Source organism: Mauremys mutica, chromosome 1 (genome assembly GCF_020497125.1).
Source record: "Mauremys mutica isolate MM-2020 ecotype Southern chromosome 1, ASM2049712v1, whole genome shotgun sequence".
NCBI lineage: Eukaryota > Metazoa > Chordata > Testudines > Geoemydidae > Mauremys > Mauremys mutica.
The window spans coordinates 182386606-182392605 of NC_059072.1; positions in this window are offsets into that span (position 1 = coordinate 182386606).

Consider the following 6000-nt stretch of genomic DNA (forward strand, 5'->3'; position numbering starts at 1 on the left):
ACACATTCAATAGCTTCACTGGGATTTCAGCATAAAATGTCTTCTACTTCCAAAAGCAAATGCAAACAACAACAGTAAATGTTCCAAGATCAAATAGGCTGCTTCTCCTCCACTTGCCTAGACCTAGAGTGAATAACTTCCATCTGTTACTAATCAAGAAGTGCACTAAGGGAAAACCCACTGCATAATAATACATTGTGGATATGCTACAATCTATCAGCTATAATAGCAGCTTCATCAGCATTGCCCAGTCCAAATACCATTTTTTCCTTTAAAGAAGCCTTGTAACACCACAAAAATAAAATAATATATTATCAAATATCATTTACCTATTTTGTATTTCTCTCTTTTCTTTCTTGATGTTGTTTTTTAGCTATGATATTTGTGTGTAAGTCTCATTAAAAACAGACACCTCTTTTTGCCAGGATCCATTTAGTGACGCAACAGTCCTGGGAGAGATTTTTGTTCAGTTACACCACTCAGAGTTATTCTGAATTTACACTGGTGTAACCCAGAACAGAATTTGAAACACACACTCCCTCTTGTGACTTCAGAGTCACTTCCATATTGATTTCTTCTTGTTCCCTTATGCACAATATTCTTAAATGACAAAAATTCTTATCAAGGCTAATATGAAATGTAGATTTCATGTTTTTCTTGTTACTGACAATTATCCTGCATTGTGGCTGCATTTTGGTTTTATATCTTACATCAGATGAGATTCAGATTTTTGTTACCTTGTACTGAATTCCAGTTTGGGCTATATGTTTGGTTAGGAAGAACCTAACCAAAATGAAGCTGCTGATCAGACAGTTAAATTGTATATCTTATATGGAAATATATAGCTACCATGATTCTCCAACTGCTCAAATCATTTGTTATCTTTAATTTAGCTGAGGGATCAGCAACCTTCAGCCTGCAACCCGCCAGGGTAAGCCCCCTGGTGGGTCGGGCCGGGTTTGTTTACCTGCCATGTCTGCAGGTTCCCCGCTCCAGGCCAATGGGGGCTGCGGGACGCAGCGCGGGACGAGGGATGTACTGTCTGCCGCTTCCCGCAGCCCCCATTGGCCTGGAGCAGGAAACTGTGGCCAGTGGGAGCCACGATCAGCCGGACCTTAAGACACAGCAGGTAAACAAACCAGCCCGGCCCGCCAGGGGGCTTTCCCTTGGGGGCTGTGGGCCGAAGGTTGCCAATCCCTGATTTAGATCATAAGGACAAATTCCTCTGCAGTCATTAATTCTGGCCAGAGTCTTGATCAGGCTTTCATCTTCAGCTGTTCACTAGGTGATTAATGCATTCCGGTTTAGTATGTTGAAAGAGTGTAGAATGTCTGAATCGGTTGGGTCAGGTCTGTGTGGTTAAATTATTTACCATATTTCAAATTTTAGAACATTCTAATAAGTCATGTCTTTTGTTTGTTCAGACTGCATTCCCTGAACAAAAGCTCCGAATGCTATTTCTGTATAATCACTCAATAAAGATTCTCAATTCTCTACGCAAGCCACAGAAAAAAGAACTCCATACCCAAACCTTTCAGTGTCCCCACCCTTTCCTGCTGCCTCATGCTCAGATCCTGCACTATTTCTTAGAAAAAGCAGTGAGCCATAAGAGCATTCTGGGTGTTGCCATGCAAATATGTGGTGTGCTCATTTGCATGTCAATACCCAGTATGCTCTTTACACCTCTCTACCATTTCATAGATGTGAAAGGAGTCTAAGCCCTGGGAAACACACTATAAGGTTTAGGCATGCTTCTGTGCAAAAAGGATTTTAATGATCTGTAATAATTTTAAGACAAGAAACAGAGCAATAATAAGAGGCCAAATACTCTTTTCAGCCATCCTTCTCAAGCTTGTGATTTGCAGTCTTACAGCACAGTTCTGACAGTTTTCATCAGTGATATTGTTCAGTTGAAGAAAATTATAGTTCACACTTTGCATTGTTTTCTGTTTTCAGGAACAAAGCTTTTCACAGCAGGCAATATGGAAGGTTATGTTGTGGGGTCTTTGTCATATTCACAGATCTTGAAGTGTACATAGGTATCTCTATGTTCACAGACGATCTATATTTATCTCACTAATGAGCTGTCAACACTCTCTGTTCTTGTAATAAATATTTGGATGCTCATCTTAGCAGCTTACCCAGAGATATGGTTTAACCAAGAAGCACATTTTTTTAAAGACTCTGCAGCAGATGTAATAGTCCATGTTTCATGTAGTACTGGTAGCAGATCAATTAACAAGTGATTACTTAGTTTACATGGTTCTTGTTGGCCCATTAATTTTTTGAGGAATGTTTGGGAAACATATCTTTCCATTTGCTGTTGTTACAAAACTAGTAAATAAACAATTAAATCATTTGTTACAAGTAATTTAATGTTATGTCCCTGGGATTGTGTTGAAGTTACTAGTTAAAGTATTTTTCAATCCACTAGTTCAGTTCCACAATACGATTCTAAACAGGTTTGTGTTATGTAGCACTTACTATAAATAGCATAAACTGACAGAAGTCATGTGATCTTGTTCTAGGACAATGTGTTTTGAATTTTGAAAGGTTTCTTTATATATTTTTAAATTTGGGTGTTTTTGTTTTTTTCAAATTTAGATGGTATATGGAGTTTCTGTACACAAAATGAGTCTGGTGTAAAAATAAATACCCTTAAATGTCTGTTAGATTATGTAGGCCAAATGTTGACTTGTCACACCAGTGTGATCCCATGGATTTCAATAGGATTGCATGCACGAACCTGAAGATAGAATTCGGTCCATTTTTCTCTATGGCCAAGACTTTCAAAAATGACTAATGTTTGGGTGCCCAACTTACATGTTATCTAAGGTGGCCGATTATCAGAGGGCAGACGCTCAGTACTTTTTTGAAAATCATACCCATTTTAAAGTGTGTCAAGCTGGAGAGACAAAAAATGAGGCACCCAAAATTATGAATCATTTTTAAAATGTCCACATTTGCTCTAGAATTACAAGAATGCTGTCTGGACCCTAACCTGGAAGACTCCCAGAAGAGAGATTTGTAATTAATTTTGAAATTCAGTTATAGTAGCTCTGAATGGGATATGATATACTGCAGTATAAGCAACAGTATGAAGCAGTTATTAGTTGAGCACAAACTGGTTCTGTCTCAAACTCACCATTTTGTGTCATTCCCCCACAAATTGTTCACAACCCAAAGGGACACTTTGTCCTTCATCCAGGTATTGCTATGTCTACTGAGCTAGAATTTCAATCAGTCTGAGATGCCATCTCTGACTAGCAAAATGCACCAAGTAAAATTCTAAAATTAATCAAATAGTGTCAGGTTTTCTGAAAAATCAATGATTTCCTTCTTATAGCTAATAATTATTTTAAAATAACTTTGGCCCATATGAAAAATACATCTTGTGGTTGAAGCTCAGGACTGAGACTCTGGAGACTTGGATCTATCTATCCTAGGTCTGCCATAGAGTTATTGAGTGAAATTGGACAATCTGATTAACTCCCATGGCGCAGAGTTTCCATCTGGGATCTTACTGATGTACCTGGATAGAAGTGTTGTGAGCTCAATTAATATTTGTAAGGCACACTGAGATGTTTTAATGGAAGGGGCAATATATGTATTATTATTCACTGATTTTGATTGTTAGCATGGTAAATGAATCATTGCTTCACACCTAAAATCCAATGCAAACTAATTACATAAGACTTCTAAGTGATGCTGGGCAAGTACACATTATTTGCACTTTAAGATATGACAGTATAATAGTGCTTTGAGCTTGAAATCTTGCTATTGAATGAATAGTTCAAAATATAGACAGAGTGCAAATCCTGTTTGGAATGCTCTCTTTGGATAATTGCCTTCTATTAAAGTGCTAATAAAAACACATCAGTATAAAGTGAAAATTGTTCTTCAGTAACTTAAAATTGTAATACAGCAATTTAGCCATTTTCATTCACAACACTATATCTTGAGTGGTCGTTCTATTGCAAAAACACACTTTAAGCAAAACCTCCAAAATGCATTCTCTTGCTCTGTGTCATGGTACATAAAATTAACAATGGTGACATTACAATGCAGAAAATCACCTATTTAGAATATGAAAAAACACCAAGCTAATGTGGTAAGATAATTAGACTAGATAACTTCAGGAATGCAGTAATATGATTGTGCCTTAAAAATTACCATGGTTAGGCCTGGTCTGCAAAGTACATGGATCGCTATCAACATGCATAACCCAATACTTTCTAATTAAACTTTGTCCTCAGAGAGGTGAGGTAAGACTGCACTGTGTGTCCTTTATGGATCTTCTGATTAAACATCCACTTTGTTATAATAAAAGATAAGATTACAAACTGCTGTAACTAATTCAATAAATACTGTATTTGATAATTATATGTTTGGAGACTGGAGGACACACGTTTGTGCCCCCCCCAATGCTATCTAATTGTATTGTTAAGATTTGAAAATTATATACTTCTATTTTAAGAACAGTGATTTTTTTCTGTCAGTTTCCCTTTTGTTACAAATTAGGTCACCTTGCACATTGGTAACTCAGGACTTTGCATCTTCCTAGACTGTAGCACTTAAACTACCAAGAAGGCATCTGAAGGAATAGTAGCTTAAAGAGCCACTTGAAAGGTATCTGGAGGAGGGGAAAGTTTTGGAGGGTACAACTGCTAACTCAGAAGAACAGATAGTTATGATAGCGGGGCTTCATGGCTTCCTTCCACCACAACTTTTCCTGTGCACTCATATAAATCAATGAGCAGGGGAAAAAAGAAAAACCTCAGCTTAAAAGAAACCTATTATGTCATATGAACATCTTTGGTTTGTTTTTTTTTCCTTATTGAGAGTAAGCTTAGAAAGACCAAAGGGTTTAGAACAAGTCACTGATATTATACCAGGGAAATTCTGTACTTGGGGTTCCATTTTGCCACCTCAAAGAGGAATTTTTTTGTCTGTCAAAGAGTGCTTTTTAGCCTGTAGACAGAGTATGAACAGGGAGAATTCTGTTTGTTCTATTAAAATAGTCCAAAACATTCCAGTCTTTGTGAAAAATTCTTGAAGTTTAACTAGGAAATAAATTCAAAGTCAAATTCCCTGGTAACTCATCCATGATACTTGTTTCTTATTCCTCAGAGAATAATATATCAAAGCTCTACTGGGGCTAAAAATAAACTTAATTTTAAAAAGAAGAATTTACTCTAATGTAGTTTTCCTTTTTTTACTTTACCTGAAAGTCCAACAGGTCTTAAAGTTATTCAAGGTCACTTGAATTATTTTAATAGGGCTATAGTTTTTAATCTATTTTACACTAAAGTTAGCTATATGTACTGTGACACATATATAATCCAGATCTTATACATTTATTGTGGCTTTCTTGTTTAAAGCTATGTGGATTGAGAACATTAAATAAAATGGGTACACCTCTACCCCAATATAACGCTGTCCTCAGGAGCCAAAAAATCTTAGCGCATTATAGGTGAAACCACATTATACGAACTTGCTTTGATCCGCCGGATAGCACAGCCCTGCCCCCCTGGAGCACTGCTTTACCACGTTATATCCGAATTCATGTTATATTGGGTTGCGTTATATCGGGGTAGAGGTGTACTGAACCTCATATTTCTCTCCCCAATTAGAAGAGAAGGAATGTGTCCGAGGTAGCTGGTAATGGTCACTATGAGTCAGGATACAGGATGAGATGAACCACTGGTCTTATCTAGTATGGAAATGCCTATGTTCCCCAACCTAACATTTTCTACCTTTACCAGATACTGGAGAAGATGACATTTTGGTTCATAAATCCTTTTAGAACTTGTATTTACATTTTTGAGGGTTGCATCTAATACTCTTTGTCCTTACTTGCAATATGTTTAGAGTTATGGGCTAACCAAGGACTCCTAAATTTATCTCACCCAGGGCTAGATAATGAACTTGAGCCAAACAATAAGATCTAGTGCTGTTGTTAGCAAAGGGGATGTATATTCTCAAAGATTTTTTCCATAA